Source organism: Serinus canaria, chromosome 12 (genome assembly GCF_022539315.1).
Source record: "Serinus canaria isolate serCan28SL12 chromosome 12, serCan2020, whole genome shotgun sequence".
In the NCBI taxonomy this organism is placed as follows: domain Eukaryota; kingdom Metazoa; phylum Chordata; class Aves; order Passeriformes; family Fringillidae; genus Serinus; species Serinus canaria.
The window spans coordinates 19,856,416-19,874,485 of NC_066326.1; the positions used below are offsets into that span (position 1 = coordinate 19,856,416).

Sequence of the window (18,070 nt, forward strand, 5' to 3'; positions counted from 1 at the left end):
GGGGCTTGTGAGCTGGTTTTGTTCAGAACTTGGCTGTCTGTGTGTCTGTGCTGCCCAACAACAGGGACGTTTGCCTCATGAGATGATAACTTTCACATGTTGTTAGAGATCCATCACAGCACAAGTCAGAACTAACCACCTCACATGGCCTTCAGCTTTCCAAGATTTAATCATCAGGTTTCCAGGCTAGTTCAAGTTTTTATTAGCTCCACACCTTATCCAATTTGCAAAGCCTCTAATGTGAGGCTTTCCTTCTGGCTGGAGGAGGGAGCTGGTCTGCCAGCACTTAGTGACTGTCACCCCTTTTCCCACAGCACTCAAAACATTGCTTTGCTTCTTGCTTTGAATCATTTGCATTTTCTAAGAAGTAAGGCATTAGCAGTGACAATAACTGCATATTCAATAACACTAGTTTCTATCCCAATTGCTTTATTTTAACAGAAAACAGGTTTTCTGTGGCAGAGGTGCTGTGAGCCTGAGGCTGGGATAGCAGGCAGCATCAAAGAGCAGCTTGTGCATGGGATAACTTCATGACATCTGGGGAAACAGCCATTCTGGTAGTTTATTTGTGTAGTAGGTATTTATTACCATTGCAGGATGTTGCTTGGCCTCAGACCCTGCATTCTTGGCCTCAGTGCAAACATTTTTATTTAAGCCATTCACCAGAAGAAAACAATTATCCGTATTGAGTAATTTTAAGGGTTTATGCACTCCTTTGTCAAATGGGACCTTGCTGTACCTTCCAGTTTGCCAACGACCCACACTCACTGGCAGCAGGTCTCTGCCTGTGTGGGCTGAGCTGGAAATCTCTCCTCAGCAGTGACAGCCCCTGCTTTGTCCTGTGTGTCACCTGGCTGGGCTCACAGCAGGCTCCTCTCCAGGATGCAGGTGCTGCTTGGGACAGACTTATGTGTGTGAGTCCTGTGTGAGGACAGAGCAGCACCGGGGGTTGGAGGGGATGAGACAAAGCCACAGCCTCATTAACGAGGTGGTGTGAAGTGCTGCTGGATTTGAGATCCTGCTGCAGAGCAGGGAGCTGTGACAGGCTTAAGCAGTGTTTCCCTCTGTTTTTGTGAGCACTGGGATGAGACAGAAGTAGTCCTGCTCATGATTTGAGTGGATTTGAGTCCTGCTCATTTTTGAAGGACTGATGTTTCTGGCAATTTTCTGGTAGTTCAGTGAGTGGGCAAAGGCAGCAGGGAACCCCAGACAGCAAAGCAGAGCTTGGGAGATGAGACTTCCTGTGCAGTAAAATGCAGAAACAGCAGATGGAAATCACACCTCACCTCAGGGATGAAAACACAATCCATTCATTTTGGGTGGGTAATGGAGTGTGGTACAGGGGAGGTGAACTCGCAGCTGGAATCCAGGTGGGTATATCCAGGTTCAGAATGATGCCTTTACAAATTTCTAGACTTCCTCCTGCTTCCTATCTTCCTCCTCTCTGCATCCCTTCTGGTTTTCCCACTGGAGTCTCTCCTGTGCCCTACCCCCTGCCATACCCAGCTGACAGATCTCTGCACCCACAGAGGATCCTGCTGATGGAGCAGAGCTGGGTGTGGGTGCAAAAAAACCACATAAAAACAGCCCACACAGAAAGAGCCTGTGGGCTCTGGGTCCTGGCTGGCAACCTTAAATGTTTGTAAAGTTCTGCTGAAATGGTTTTTCAATACTTTATCCTTTCTAAATCAGGAGTATGTTTCAGAGTCATAATGGTACTCATGGTGGCTCCACGGGATGCAGCCTGCTGGTGGTCACTCTTATCTTGGATATTTGTTTTTTTTACAACCAGCATGTAATGTGCTGCAGCAAATCTAAAGTGGATTTTGACAGTCTGCATTAATCAGCTCATCCACCATGGAAAGAACCAGAGCTTCCCCTGTTCTTTGAAAACTTTCAAGGTCAATACTGACAGTCTCAAAAGAGAAAACAATAAGAAGAAATGCATTGTTTCAGTTACATCTTCAACTTCCTCACTCTCAAAATGTTCAGGTACAGAGGATCCAGTGAGAGGAACTGGGATGGCCACGAGGAAATGGGAGATAGACTGGAAAAAAACCCACCACTCTGCCTGCTCAGTGCACACCTGTATGGATGTCAGACTTGAGCCTCTACTGCATATTTGGAAATCAGTCCAAGCTAAAGTGTGTCTGACACAGTTGGTTTGGGTTTCTTGGCAGCTTTACGTGTGACAAAACTAAAGCTGACCAGCCCTGGCAGAGGGGCTCTTTCTGTAGCTACGGGGCAGTGGGAGGGCTCCCCTTCACTGTCCTTGCAGCTTTGCCACCTTAAGGCTCCTCACTGAGGTGATATCTGCTGGTGTCAGATGCTGGTTTCCATCAATTACTAGTGGTGGAAAAGTTCAAGAACCAGGAGCAGTTTTAAATCAAGTTCCCAGATAAAGATAATTTTTGTGTTATTTCCCTTGAAGAGCCTTTTGATGTTAGATTTGGGTACATTTCTCAGACACTGGCAGTAAAATGTCAGGATCTGAAAGAATGCTTTATCAAATGTGGCTTTAAGTGCCCTTGCCTTGCCAGTACATTAAATTAATGGCAACTCACTGTCAGGCACGCTCACTCCTGGCTTAAAGAATTAGACTTTACTCTGTTTCACATGTACGACCTGGGCACTGAATGGGTGTAGCAGAGAGAAATGTGATGAAATACCTGCAGAAAAATTGGCTGATGATAAGGAAAGGGAGATGCTGTTTCCCTCCCAAACTGAGGTTTTCTTTCATTCAGAAATGATGGGTATTTGCAATTAGGCTCACTTCATTAAATCCTGGTTGTATTAGTTCTTCAGTATCACTTGAAGTCAAAGCAAAATATTTTAACTGATCTTATGTTGTTAAAAATATGGCTCAGAACCAGAGTAATTACTGTGGGTACTTTTCACACTGCAGGCATCTTCTCCTGTGAGCTGCTTCTTTACCTTTTCCCTGTCGCAAGTTCAACTGTGCAGGTTGCAGCAAGCCTTTACAAGTTCTGGTGATCAGAAATCTCCAGAATGGTGTGAGCTGCTCTGCATGGCCCCAGAGCATGCACAGACTGTATAGGATTTTTTTGGATTGAGCTAGTTGATTTCTCTTGTATGAAATGTGCTAGAATAGTGACTCTCTGGTATTTTAAAGCAGCAACATCTGCTGAAAGCTTTTCCAGTGTGAGCTGTACATTTCTTATGTTTCTCAACCATACACTGCAATGAAAAGCATGCTGTGGAATGGTCTGACTCTGGCCAAGGGGGCATTGTTTCTGTGGCTTTGTGACATCTTCCAAAATTCTGAAAAACTGTGGTTGGATGAGGACATGCAAACAAATTTCAGTGTGAGTCTGCTCTGCTCCATGGCTATTCAACCAGAGCAGCACGACTTTAAAGTGGGAATGCCAGAGCCATGTGGAAGGGAGGGTCACAGAAGAGATGTGGCAAATTTGGGTACTTGGGTCCTACAATTTACAGGGGCAGAAGAAAGGGGCAGAGGACACTTGCAGACCAGTCATTCCACTGGTCTGCAAGTAGGAAATTGTTGCTTAGGAATCACTAGAGACTTTTTTTTTTTTTTTTTGTCTTTTAGCTCTGGAATTTTAAAATGGCACATCTCTTTTCTGGTTTGGTTCAATTTCTGTGGGGCTTTTGTTTGGAAAATTAGTTGTTTCTAGGTGGGTCAAGGATTAACCACCCCATGTACAGAGGTTTCTCTGTGCTCTGGTTCCCTGTCTGTCCCTTGGAAGGTGACAGTGCTACCCTCTCCTTTGGTCCACACTGCGGAGCTCAGAGCTTCAGGAGAGTTGGAGATGCAAAAAAAAGGGCTGGATTCAAGTCCAAACTTTTCTCCTGAAATCAGGTTTCCAAAGAGTTCATTGTGCTTTCCAAAGCTAGTCCTGGAGTGGGAATGTGCTTATCCCACCCCTGAGGATGGCTGTGTGGATTCACACGACCTTATCCTTTCAGTCCCCAGACAATGTTGCCGGTTTTCTTTCATTCAGAAATGATGGATATTTCCATTTAGTCTCACTTCATTAAATCTTGGATGTATTAGTTCTTCAGTGTCACTTGAAGTCAATGCAAAATATTTTAAATGATCTTATGTTGTTAAAAATGTGGCTCAGAAAAAAAGTAATTTTTTTTTCTTGGATAAATTGAGTGAAAGCACTCAACCAGCCCTATGCTGGTGGCCTGAGGACAGGCCACCAGCATAGGGCTCCAATTTTTGAATTAGGTTTAGGACCTCCAGAGTTTATCCAGGTGTGTGGTGCTCTGGTGAGGTGCAGCTTGCACCCCCTCTTCAATATGAGGAAGGATTTGGGAGCCTGAAAGTATCTCCCATGTGCATCAATTGGTCTGGTGAAAGAATTTAAACCTACCTACAGACTTTACCTTGCTTAGGGCATCATGGCTTTAACAGGAAAAGCTGCTGGAATGATTTGGGGAGTCTCCTGTAATTCCTGGTTTAGTTTTATCACAGTCCTGACTCCTTTGGTCTTCTCTGGTGTTCCTCAAACACACAGCTCAGGGTGTTGAGCTGGCAGATGTGGGCTCCCTGTCAGCTCAGTCCCAGTCTCAGTGCAAACCCCAGATAAAGCATTGCCCCAGCTCTGCTGCTCCCCTCTGCTCCTGCTGCAGTGGGGGCCAGCAAGGGGCACTCACAGGCTCACCACACAATTTAAGGGGACTGTAACCCTGCTTTCAGAGCAGCAATGCTCACACTGCACGTCCACAGATGGAGAGAGAAATCAGAGTCCTCTGCTCCTTCTATGCTTTCATTTTTCCTCCAGATGAAATTCAAGACTGTGTAGGAACATTTTGGGAGGGCTGATTGTTTGCTTACAAAGTAAATAGCATTCTTCTCTCTGGCTAAAGTTACACAATTATTTTGTATAGTTGGTCCATCCCTCAGGGTGTCCAGCAGCAATCCACAGGACCCTTCCCACATACACTGCAGCATCACACAATAACACAGTCCCACTTTCCCAAGCACGGGCTGTGTTGGAGACAGGATACCACATTTCAGAAATGGAAACTCTTACCCTGCTACTTTTCCCTAATTGTATGCACATTTTGTCTGTGCAGACTTCAGTCTCGCCTGTGAATGGGAGCTGAGAGCCAGGACCAGCTCCAAAGTTTCCTCAAATGTTGCATTTATAGTGTCATAGATCGGGCCAGGCTGACTTTGCTATGAGGAGGAGGGTGGTGACCAAGCACTGCAGAGGTCCCAGCTCTGACTGCAGCAGTGGATTCTGCTGCATCCCTTGGCTTTGGGAGATGTGAAGCTGGCAGCCAGGCTGTGGATCCTCTGGTGCCTCCACCAGCTGTTTGCAGCTGTCCCCAGGGCCCGGGCCAGGCCAGGCTGGTGCTGCCGGGCTGGGCAGGTGGGACACTCGGTGGGACACTGCCACGCTCCTGCGGCTCTTCCCTGCTGGCTTGGGCGCAGCTGTCCTGCCAACAGCTCCGGCGGGCACCTAACAGGGTCTCTCCTTCCCATAACCAAATGGCCGGGAAGATAGAGGAGCCCTTTGGTGTAAAAACATCCCAGCTATGCCTCAGAGCTGCCTGCCCAGGCACAGAGCTCCGGGGCTGGCCCGGCTGGAAACAGCTGATACTGAAGGGACAGAAAGGCAGGGGGAAGCCGAGCCTCGTGCCCAAGGAGAGGTGGCAGAGCTCTCGATCCAGGACAAGCGGCTCCCTCCGGCTGAGCCCCCTGAGCTCACAGGCACAGCCCGCGGCCTGGCAGGGAGCAGCCCCGGGCTTACTCCCGAGACTCTCTGAGGAGGGATGCTTTCCCGATGACATAGTGTTTGTTTCAGGGACTTGGTTCGTCCCAGGGACTTGTCTCTAATTTATCCCAGGATGGGTTTCTATAAACAGTCGCTATTGTCACATACAACAACGGGACGCTCTCGACGAGCAGATCGGGGACCAAGTACAGAGCGCTTCCATGAGGGCTTAGGGCCAGGTGAGTTTGGGGCTACTTACATCTCAGTAAGAGCTGTGGGACAAAAAGTAATTGAAAAGCCCTTATAGTACGACCCCGAAGACACCTTTGGTCGACAGAGCGGCGTTAACCGGGGCAGAGCCAGGTGAGGCCCCACAGCCCCGGGGCAGGCGCAGCGTTCACCTCTCAGTCCCGGCTTTTATTTTCCTTGGTGGCTGCGGTGCACAGGAGCCCGTCTTGAGACTGCTCCCGTCCCCGTGAGCCTCCCCGCACAGCCCATCCTATCCCATTCCATCCCATCCCATCCCCTTCCATCCCATTGTCCCGGCGTGTCGGGCCGCGCTCTGCGGGGCTGCCGTCCCGCCCGGCCGCTGTCAGGTTGGACAAACCCCGGCGCCGCTCGGCCCCGGCGCCGCTTTCCGGCCCCTCCCTGCGGCCCCGGGGTCCCGCGGCCCCTTCCCCGCGGAGCGGAGCGAGCGGCGCGGCGCGGCCCGGTAAGTGCGGGGCGCTCCCGGAGCCCGCTGCAGCCCCTCCACCCAGAGTCCTTTCCGGGACAAATGCGCGGATATTTCCTTGTGCTGTTCCTCTCCGTCTCTTTTTTTTTTTTTTTTTTTTTTCCCTGTTGGTTTTAAACCGGCAAATTTTCAAAGGAAAAAAAGTTTCTGTGGATGTTTCGGAGCTGTTGGTTTGTTGAAAACAACGCGCTGGGTGGAGGCGAGAGCAGCCCGCGGGGCGGGGGGAGTGTTTGCAAAGCAAATGTCATTCGGCGCTGGGGGAGATCCGCCCGGATTGTTCCTCAAACGCGTCCCCCGAGCCGTGCAGGCTGGTGAGCCGAGCGAAAACCAATGGGAAGCTCGAAGGGAAGAGGAGAAGGTATATGGCAGAGCTAAGAAAAGCGCTCTCTGCCTGCTCTTGCTGGTATGCTCGGATTTCTGGAGTGAGCGGCGTTAAAATGGCCCGGGGGCTGTGCGGCAGCTCCGGCGGGACAGGGGAGGGATGTGCTGGGGAAGGCCGGGGAACCAGGCTCGTAGGGTCCGTGGGGAAACCGAGCTGCGTGCGTGCAGGGCTGAGCCCAAGCCGGCCAGCTCTCTGCCCCATGCCTCCTCTCACCTTATCTCCTCCCCTATCGCTCAGAGCCTTGCGCAGGAGCCTGGCGGTCGCCTCGAGCCGCTCCGGGATGAGGTCAGAGGAGAAGGCTTTGGGCACACGGTCTGTAACACCTGCAGGAAGAGCCTTGGAACTGGTGTGTGCCCCACTGGTATCGAATTTTCTCTCTCAACCTTTGGTTTTCTTTGGAAAGGAAAGTTGTCGTTATTGTCAAGTTATATTAGCGTCGAGTTTGGTTTCTTTGCACCTATAGGCGATGAGCAGAGGGGCGGTGTTTGGAGTTTGCGTGGTTTTCTAACAGGTCATCAGCACCTGAGTTCTCTCCTTTCCTGTTCCTTCTCACGACGCATTCTTGCTTTAGGCATCCTGGTCCTTTCAGATGCAAATGGAAGCTATGGACGCATCCCATAAATGTGGCTTTACTTGTAGCTCACGTCAACTACAGCTCGTGCTATACAGTTAATGGGTGTAAATTGTCTTAGGAGATTTTGGACATAAACCCCCCTTATTAGTGGAATGGATGAAATTAGTTTTATTATGAAAGATTTTCCCCTAATGACAGAATGGAGCCTATAGAGGCCAAACCCTAGTCTTTTAACTAGTTCTCCCAAGTGACATCAGCTGGACCTTCAAAATCACTTTGAAGACAGTTATACCAGCATTAATAGGGCTGATGTTGGCCTAAAAATATCTTCCAAAAATCACACTCTTAATTGGCATTACTTTGTTGGCAAAGCTTCCCCGGTGCTGCCTTACTCTTCAAGAGCCATGTTATTTTAATTGCATCAATGTATTCTGTCATGAAGGCAGTGCTCTGAGCAGGGTTTATTGAGTTTAGTGTAGAGCCTGGAGCTTTAACTTTTCCACTAAAGACAATAAACCAATGGCAAAGCCATGGAACTCTTCAGCTCTGAGAGCTCCACAGGTACCCCATGTCTGTGGGACTGCTTGTCTGAGCACACTGCATCAGGCTATTCTGCAAGTGATACTGGAATAAATAATAAGTAAACAGTAGCCTTGCAGTGTATATAAATACTGGAAAAAATGGTTTTCTCTTAGTTTAAGTCAGGTTTTGCCACTGAAGAGATCTCTCTTTACTTTCCATCCATCCATTTTAATACCTTTGCATTAGATAATCATGTGATATTATACTCTTCTACATTTCTCTGGTCTACTTGAAGCTGGAAGAAATGGTGTTCTGTAGTTTTGTGCACTGAGTGTAGGTGGCCTCTGAGAGGTGATGCTGGGCAGGGAGTCCCCTGCAGTGCTTGGTGGCATTAAAGATGACATTCCAAAGAAAACTTTCTGTCCCTCTCAGGCATGAGCTCGTGGGAGGGCAACAACAAACACCATCTCTGGGGGCTGGGGGTGAGTGTGGCTGAGGATCAGCTGGATCCCACTGGAAGAGGCTTGTGAGCTCCCAGGGAGCCTCACCAGAGTGCTCCTGAGTGCAGCTTCACTCCTGCAGGTGTGTGAGATGGAGCCCACTAGGCAACCCAGGCTGCTTTTTGGGGCTCAGGTGGTAGATGGCAAGGAAACAGCAGCACAGTCAGGAAGTGGCATCTTCTGCATCTGATCATCTGTTCCTGGCTGGGATGGAGTCCTGGTGTTGGACTACTTGGAAACTGTGTTGCTGGACAGTTCCTCAGTTCCAGGAGGGGACACTGCTGGGGCTTCCATGGTGTCAGAACCCCTCCAGCACTGCAGGACGTCCCTTCCTCTGGATTTGCAGGAGCAGAGTGGTTGCAGCCCTTCTCCAGGCTGCTTCCACGCTGTGATTTTGTGCCTTTTTTGTGTGTACTGGAAGCTCTGAGGGCTCCTGTTGCTCTCGCTGCTGTCATGTCAGGAAACTCAGGTCTCACAGGCTGCAGGGGGACTGCTGGGGAAGGAAGGGACCTTGGCTGTCCCTCCCCATCATCCCTGTGCCCCCATGGAAACCAAACCAAGCCTCCTGCCAACCACGCCTCTCTCCGCTACTTTCGTTCCTTAATCCAGGGAGATGAGAAATATTTACAGGAATGGTCTTCCCTTTCAAACTGTTCTTTGGAAAAGTTTCAGTGCCTGGGAGTTTCTTCCCATCGTTTGTGGGTACAAGGTGGGATTTAGCTGCTTCTGCCAAAACCAGAAGTGTCTCTTACATTCTGCAGAGATTTTGGTGGCTGCTGAAAGACTTGCAGTGGGCACACGCTTTCCTCCAGCTGCCTTCTGGCTGTTCAGCAGAGGAAACCAGAGTGCTGCTGGCTGGGGCCTGCCTGCCTCTTCCATGAGCCTTTGACCTCAGGGCCACTGTGATCTCAGGTGGCCTCACAGTGCCCTGGGAGCTCTCCTTCCTCCTCCGTCCCAGGGCTGAGCGTGCTGAGGTGTTTTTCTTAGTTGTATGCAGAGCCCTAGTGACGGAAAGAACCAGAACTCAATTATTGTGCCTCTTATCTCCTCTTCGATGTGCCACCAGCCCATATGTTTAGAATAAGGCTCTGATCTCGTGATATGGGCTCATGCATTCACTTTTGTTTAGCTTTTCCCCCCATTCTCATGCATTAGAAATTTGGATTTCCTTCCAGCTCATTGGCATAACATTAACCTTTCTTTCTGCTGGAAGTGACATGTTGCCTTTAATAAGAGGGGCCTGTATTTAATATCCCAAGAAGTCCTTTCCAATTCCATGTTCATACAGATGAGGAGTTAAACAGCAGAGACTCGGAAAAGGGCTTTGCAAAAAGCAGTTTGTTTTCTCCTGCTTATGTTATTGTGGTCTTTCTGTTGGAAATCAAACAGTCAAAATAAACTTAGGTATGAAGAAATTCAGCTCACTTGTGGCCTGGCCACTCCTCCTCCTGCTGAGCATGACCAGACAATTTGAGCTACGTTTTCATTCTTGCCCATTACAAACCTAACCCATTATTCATGAAAATTAAGCTGTGTTCATTACATCCCTTGCTTTGCATTAAGGCAGGCGTGCATTCCTGTCTGTCTTGTTTGCTAACGAGCTCTGTGGGCTGCAGCCAGAGGCAGGGAGAAGTTTGAGCCCTGTCACTGATCATGACTTCAGCGTGCAGCCGAGGCCAGGGCGGTGTGTTTGAGCAAAGATGTCACTGGCATTTACTGGGGGTGCACTGGAGCCTGGGGCTTTCCCCATCGTGGGCTGGTTTTATGAATGAAGGCAGGCAGGGAGTGCCCAGCCCGGTGCCAGGAACGCTCTGTGGGAAGGACGTTGGTTCCTGGTACAGCTGCACGGACAGACGGACAGCCAGCTGCCATGGGCTGGGCTTGGGCACCCCGGCAGGAACCGCCACCAGCAGGGACCTCCCACGCTCCGCTCCTTTCTGTGACATGAAGGCTGAGGAAGTGCCCCTCCACACCTCGCAGTCTTTCTGCCTATTTTGGTAGGAATTTTTTTTTTTTTTTTTTTTTTGTGATCCTTGGCAGGAAACTTCTTTTAGTTTAGTTCTAGTTTTTGCTCCTGACTCTATTCACTGAGAATACCTTGGAGACCAGCTCATTTTTTCCTGTATCCAGAAAACCTTTTAGTAACTGCTAACCCCTTACACCTGTACACATAAGTCAAGAAAGGATCTTAATGCAGTTTTGTCTAGACTGGTGATGGAGAGGGAGAGAGAGAAAAAAAGCAAAATTCCTGGGGCAGGCATATATGACAATTTGGAAATACAAAATACAACCAGCAATGATTATATCCCCACCAGAGCTGGCAGAAGGGGTCTTTTGGGTGTTCTTAATCCACCTCACTGCAAATCCAGCCAGGTTAGCTCAAACCATCTTTGTTTTTGACTTGAATTAGCTGAGTCTGCACTAGCACAGTGAATGTTCCCTCTGTCCCTCCTGCCAGACATGTGGTGGGGGACTACCAGCCAGCTGCTGGTCCTCAGCCAGCTCCTGCTGTAGCCACGGCCAGGAGACACCGTCTGTGTGTCCCCAGGCTTCACTTAATGAGAGCTGAGCCGTTTGGCCAGCAGCAGCTTCAGATGCCCCCCTTACACTCTGCTGTCCTAAATCATCTCAGCTTGGTACCTGCCCCCATCTCATGGCTGTCCCCCCTGGGAAATTCCAGAGTTCCCTAGTGCTCTGGGTGGGCCAGCTGAAATCCTTCAGGGCATCAGTGTGGCTCCCACTGAACAGCTGTTTTACCCAGGGATGGCAGACCTGTTCTTCTGCCTGAGCATTTGTGAACCTTTTAGGATGATACTGGATATGCATGGACAGAGGTTTAGGGGATGCCTATGGGATCTGAATTCCCGTTTAAGTTATGAGGCAATGTGTTGTCTCAGTTTCTGTGGCAATCACATTTGAAGTGTTTTATAGAAAAAACTTCTAGGACTGCTGCCTTTCCTTGTTATGCTCTGGGCTTTGGTGGTGAGGTTACTTATGAAAAAAATTAAGATGAAAGCTGGAAAAACTCTTGCTGGTGTAATGAATCAGATCAGAATGAGAGAATACATTTAAAACTCTGAAGTGAGACCTTTTCACAGGAGAGTGTTACTTTAAATATATGTCTGGAATGGGGAAAAACACCCACTTCTGCAAAAGATTTTTTAAAAAATAATTAAACTCCACTGTTTGGAAATGATTAATTATTGTAACATGTGAGTGCTGCAGAGTTTAATCTACTCACAGTAGTATTTCAAATGATTTAAAGTTGTTTGTTCAAAGTTTGCTTTTAGTATGTCATTAAATGTCATGGATTTATTCCAGCTGTCCTCCACAAATGTATCACTTATGAAGGATTTTGCATGGGAACAGGCTGCCAGATTTTAGTTTTGATAGCAAAGCCCAATTTTGTTTTATTTTTAATCTAGTTTTGCCTCGCTAAGAGGCTCAAAGTGGAGTTGGCAGAGAAGATGGCAGCAGCTCTGCTGGGCAGAGTTACTGGACTGGCGTGCACCTCCTGGAAGCCCTGAGCCCAGGGGCAAGGATGGGCAGCTGGTGCAGATCCCTGACCCCACTGACCACTGCCTGCCCGCCCCTGCTCTGGGCCCTGCTGGCCACTGCCTCTGCACAGCTCCCACGAGCACTCCCTAATTTGCTTTAGACAAAGCCAAGTGGATTATCTCGAGCCACTAATTAGACTATTGAAGATAATCCTGCTGCCTTTTGGTTTTGTCTCTTTTTTTCCTGAAGTGAATCAGCGAGGACTGAAAGAGGCTGTTCCTCCATTCACCTGAAGGAGCTGAGCTGCTGAGCCTGCCCAGAGGCTCTGCCAGCTCTGTGGAGGCCAACTTTTTATTTATTCAGTTTCCATGAGCAGGACACTCGCATCTGGTGGCACGGCACGTCCTGTTCTCATCTCATCTGCCTCACGCGTGGAGCTGTGTCCTGCAATCCATACAGTATCCAGTCTGATGATCCTGCATGTAGGATCTTGGGCATGATTAATGTATAAAACTTGGATGGCTATTTGGGAAGGATATAATGTGATACAGAGCAGGTTGGTTTGGGGGATTTACCACTCAGTTCTCAGCTGGTGAAGTAGAGTAAATGGCTCTGCTCAGGAGAGCTGCAGAATGCTCAGAAACATTCATTTGCCTTCAGAGCAAAACCAAAAATGCAGTCTGCTTTCTGACACGCTGTTTGGTTCCTGGCATGGCTGCCTGCATATCCAGAAGGATATGTCCTGTGGAAAGTGTGTGTAATAATTCGTGAGCTTTTGTAAAATGCAGATGTTAACAGCAAGAGTGCACGATAAGCAATCTCACCTCGCTTTTGGTAAGATGTTTGCATTCTTCTCAAGGTGTTGACATAGCACACTATGCCCTGGGGTGCTGCAAGTGTCTGAATATTTAGGATGTGTAAAAGAACGTTTAATAATGTCTCTCCAGTCTGGGCAAACAGGTTAACTTGAGTGCATCACTTCTATTCCTGCATTTAAATAGAGTGAAGTGAAGTGAAAGAAACTCACTGGGGTTTACTTAAATTTACTAAAATCTCTCTTTCTGTAACAATTTAAAAAATAAATCAGCACATTATGACATTATCCATGAAGATGAAACATGTGCCTAGACCAGACAGCTCATGTATGTAATTTTTGGTTATGTTTCTGTGGTTTGGGGTTTCTTGTCTCTGAGGGTGTAAATAGCACTTAAATTGTGTAAATTGTGTGTTTGTGCAGTGCTGGGCACTGTGGCACTCCAACATACAGCTGCACAAAGTTCCATATTGCTTCCACAGCTGAGGGATGGCTCTGCACTGGGAAAAACCCCCACTAACTGGGAATTGGAACTTGATAATTGTGTTGGATCTAGATGCTCTTTAGGTCCCTTCCAACCCAAACCATTCTGTGAAAACAGGCAGTGAAGTGTGTCAGGCAAGCATGTGTGTGTTTCAAATAACCTCCAATGGGTTCAAAATGAAATGTTTCAATTTGGTTTTAAGCCTGCTTTTCGAAAACTCTTTTAAGGAGCCTAAATAACGTCTGCCATCAGTAATGTTTGGGCCTTAACAAAGGACAGGACTCTCATGTTGGTGACTGCAGAGCTTGGTGTTCTCAGGAGCAGAGCTGAGGATTTCTCTGATAACTCAAGTAACAACTTCCAGTTTTCCCTCAATGCTGTTTTTTCCTGATGGGTAAATCAAGCAGGTCTTGTTTCCTCATTAAAAAGAAAAGCTAAGTAAAAGAAGATAAATGCTTTCTGCAAAACATCCTATTTTCATCTTTATTTAATTAACAGGTCTTAAGTTGCAGAGTGACTGTCATCCATCTGACCTGCCTCCTGTCCCCTCCCCTCCTTAGTGACACTGATATTAGGAGTATGGGAGAACTTAGACTGTTGGCAAAATGGATGGAAAAATCAAATGTTAAATGTTTTGCTTGAACATTTTGTGGTTTCTCCTGAAATTCTTCGTCTGAAACAAAGGATGTTCTTTGTTCTTTACTGGGAGGCTTTTTTTTACTTGAAAAAAATATGCAATGTCATTGTGGATTGCAGAAGTTTCTACAGAAATGACATAAGTTCTCTGCAAAAACATTTTTTAAGACCCGGGGAAAAAGGACACAGTTACAAACTGAAAAAAAAAAAAAAAAAAAAATTGACTGGTTTGATGTTTTTTTGGCAGATTCTTGCAAATACATTCCGAGTCAAAATGTTAGTGATTTGGAAAAATTTTGTAATTTCACATGACCCCCTCTTGGAAGCTTCTAGGTTTTGCATTCTTTGCTCCAACACAATTCCCACTGAAGAAATACTTCAAAAAACAAAGATTATGGATTCTTTTTAAAATGTCATTCCTTGCTTTTCGGGTAACTGTGCTGTGTTTATGTATCTTAATCTTACCCTGATTGATATGATCAAAACAAAGCATTCGTGGATTTGTTTGGAGTCTGCAAAGGATGTGAACTGAGCCACGAGACAGGCAGAACTGGCAGGCCCTGGGTGCCCAGCTCCTCCAGCTGGATGTGGGGGTGCTCTGGGGTCCTCTGGCCACCCTGTCCTCTGTTCCCTGGGCACCCCATCCCCTGGGTACCCTGTCCCCGGGGCACCCCATCCCCGGGGCACCCCATCCCCTGGGCACCCCATCCCCTGTCCCCTGGCTCTGTGGCACCACAAGGGCTCCCTGTCTCTCCACACTAGTAGGCACAAAGGCCTGGGAGCAAGCAGTGAGGATGGGGGGATGGTGGTGATCTGAAGTGGGAAGGAAAGGTGGCTTTGGGATGATGTGGTGGTCCCATACCCCCTGCCCATCCAGCCTGGCTGGCTTTCACTGCCTGCCTGTGCTGTTAAATAGCTGGTAGTTGTCACTCCATGAGTATTCCTTTGTTTTTTGAGAATTACTGAGACACTTAATTGGCTGTTCATTAGCTGCTTTAGAGAAAAATAAGATTTGATTAATCATCATTTCAGCAAATTATAGCCTGTTCTGCAGGCTGATGGAATTAGGCAGCGAAGAGCTGGCTGGAGCTGTGCCCTGCCCTGGCTGTGCAGCCCTGCCTGGCCTCACCTGGAGGGCGGGGGGGCCACAGAAATCGGGGTCACCCACACCAGTCAGGGATGGGGACCCCAGGGTGGTGGAGTGAGGAGCACGGAGTGCAGGTGGTGCCTGGGGCTGTGGATTCCTCACACTGAGGCCCTGGCACAGGGTGCCCAGAGCAGCTGTGGCTGCCCCTGGATCCCTGGCAGTGCCCAAGGCCAGGCTGGACAGGGCTTGGAGCAACCTGGGACAGTGGGAGTTGTCCCTGCCCAGGGCAGTGAGTGGAACAAGATGAGCTTTAAGGTCTCTTCCAACCCAAACCATTCCACGATACTGTGCTATGAACACAGCCATCGACAGAGACAGCTGTTGGCGTCCATTCCTAACCTTTGAGGTCACTTCATTTCCTTTTTGTTCTTTTGTTTTGTAAGCAATTGTCACCCCTGTCGAGATCAAACTTCTGAGCTGAGATGTTGAATTCATCCTTGAAGAATATATATTTTTCTCTGAAATAGTCCATTACATTATTCCAAGTTTTACCTTACCAACATGCTAATTTCAAACATAACTGGGTTTTGTAAATTATGCAACAGAGAAGATAGAGCTGTCACCTTTGCTTCAGAGTAAAGGTCAAGAGCTTGAAGACAGGAAAGCTCATAGATGCAGAATGCAGTTGTTAGAAATCCCACACAAGGTATTTGCAGATGTTAAATATCAGGGCAAGGATTTAAAAGGCAGGTTCTTTACATGAAATTGCTCTGCTGTCTTCTGGCCAAGAGCTAAAAAATCCCCCAAAGGTTTTCTGTTTTCTGCCATCTTTTTGTCTTACATTTTTCCTCTTCCAGGATTGCTGACTGTTTCTTCCCTTTGATCTCTTTTAGGGGCCCAGTCTTGGCTGTTGAAAAGCAGCTCTATCTGCCCCCCCACCTGCCCAGGCCTGGTGGAGAGAGGAGCAGAGACCTCCCTTCCCCTTGCCAAGTGGGACTGCCTCGGCCTTCCTGACTTGATTTAGCAGAGCTTGGGCCATTGACCATGTTGACATTGGGATTACATGGAATTTGCTTGCACAAAAGCCGGGAAATAGCACAGCCCGTGTCAGTTTGCACTTCACCCTTCTCTGAGCAAACACTCAGGAAATGCCTGCACCAGCCTGGTGCTGGTTGTTATCCCTGGGGTTGGTGCACAGCCCTGGGGACCTCAGTGTGGGGCTGGGGCTGCAACAGCAGCAGTGACAGGATTTGGGGGCTATTCTCCCTCTGCTCCTCTGCACCTTCTCAGGTGCATTGGTGCTTGGCAGCTTCACAGTGGGTGTAACGCTGCCCTGTGCAGAATCTGGGAAGAAGAGGCATTTCCTCCTTCTCTCAGGGTAGTGTTCTTGTCAAGCACGATGGTAATTGCAAATTCAGACCAGAAGTAGATCAAAACCAATAGAAGAATATTAACAGAAGACTTAATTGACAAAGTTTAGAGGCTTGGTTTTTGGACACTGTTAATTGCTTAGCTGATGGCAGTCCTGAAGAGGAACAGATGTTTGAGCTCTTTGAGCCCAACATGTGCAGCATCTTCATTGCCAAAGATCCCAGACCAGATGCCCAGGACTTTGCTGGGTCTTGAGGGGCCTCAGCAGAGCTACCTCAGTGACCAGCCTTGGCTTTGGCCCCAGCATGGTGGTGTTGGCCCTCAGCAAGGAGTCCCCTCTGTGTTGGGACTGTGGTCCCTGCTGCACCAGGCACCCAGGGGAAGGGAGACAAGGGCCTCAGCCTCCCCTCAAACCCCCCTGGGGTCTGGGAGGGGGAAATGAGCTATTTTAGGGCCCCATTGGGGTGGAGGAGGCAGCCCCAGCACTGCCCTGGCTTTACCTGGGTCAGGCAGCCCTAGGCTCAGCTTTGAAATGTGAAGCAGCTTCCTTAAGCATTGCAGGGGGTAAAAAGTGAATTAACCATATCATAGGCACATGGTACTTCCCTGCTCAGATTACACTACAAAATCTGGGCAGTTCCTAAGATAGAGCTGGGAAAGGGGATTTGGGAGTGTGAGCAGCACTTGGAGCAGAGCACAGCTGACATGGCTGGGAACAAAAGGTGACAGGAGAACTCGCCACATCTGCGCTGCTGCTCGTACACAGGTCAGCAGAAATCTTTTCTAACTGGACTTTTGTTGCAAATTTGCTGGGAGAAGTGTAAAATAACTTTGTTTGAGTGCTGGCTTTGCTTTGTGCCTTGCTTTCTGCTAGTTGCAGAGCTTGTGTCTGGCAGGGTTTCACTTTGGTTTTTGTACTTTGTTTTCCAGATTTATTTTTTAACTGTTCTTTAGGCTCTAAAGCTGTTGCTAAATATCTTCAGTTTGATGCAGTTTAAAGACTAAAGTACAGAGGGGCGGATTTGCTTTGTTAGTTAAGGCTGCTAAAGCTGGGTCTTTGCTGGTCGTAGACAAAGCTTTTTGCTTTTTTGCAAAATTCTCCATAAGCAACACATGTGTTTGTGCTATTAGTCAGATCTTCACGGGCTTTTTTTTTTATTTTTGTTTTCTCCTCAAAGTGAGCTTCTTACAAAAACAATTATTTTTAATGCCACTTCTGGCCTTTTGACTGGGAATTCAAAGTTTTACCTCACAGGCTGGAGCAAAAGTTAGGTTTGTTTTTGTTAATGTAAGTCAAGGAGTAGCAGTGATTCACTGTGACAGGCTGAATGTGAGCCCTATGAACCGAGCTGCACAGGCATAAAGGAGAATTGTGCTGCAAAGTATCTCCAAGTAATTTAGACTTTGACACACTTACAACTTCTCAAGTTCCATTTCCCCCTCTCCTCATACTCCTGCCCTTCCCCCACCATCCAAGATCTGATGTGATGGAAAAATATAGGCATTATCTCTGGGATTAGGAATGGCTGGGCTAAAAGTGCTTTTTGCTTCTGCCAATTTTATTATAGCGATGTGAGAGCTTCCCAGAGACATGGCAATGACTGTATACACTCACATGAAGGGTCTTAAATGACAACTTTCTGGGCTGAAATAATAGTTTTGAGATGATCATTCCTATCCCTGGGAGCATGCAAGTGATGTGGGCTGGTTTGTGTCCCTGGGACAGTCCGTGCTGTGCTCCTGCTCCGAGCAGTG

At 47.9% G+C, this 18,070-nt stretch overlaps 1 protein-coding gene across 7 annotated transcripts in view; it reads left to right on the plus strand.

The window, feature by feature from the left end:
* The first annotated feature begins 5,821 nt into the window (after positions 1-5,821).
* Positions 5,822-18,070, plus strand: part of FBLN2 (fibulin 2) — a 90,882-nt gene continuing 78,633 nt past the window's right edge. The window contains exon 1 of one of the 7 annotated variants that reach the window (XM_050979517.1): positions 5,822-5,953. The gene's annotated coding sequence lies outside the window, so the exon portion shown is untranslated. Of the gene's footprint in view, positions 5,954-6,402; positions 6,427-6,639; positions 6,851-10,095; positions 10,423-16,930; positions 17,082-18,070 lie in introns of those variants that run through there. The other 6 variants (XM_050979519.1, XM_050979514.1, XM_050979515.1 and 3 more) reach the window with 6 other exon arrangements.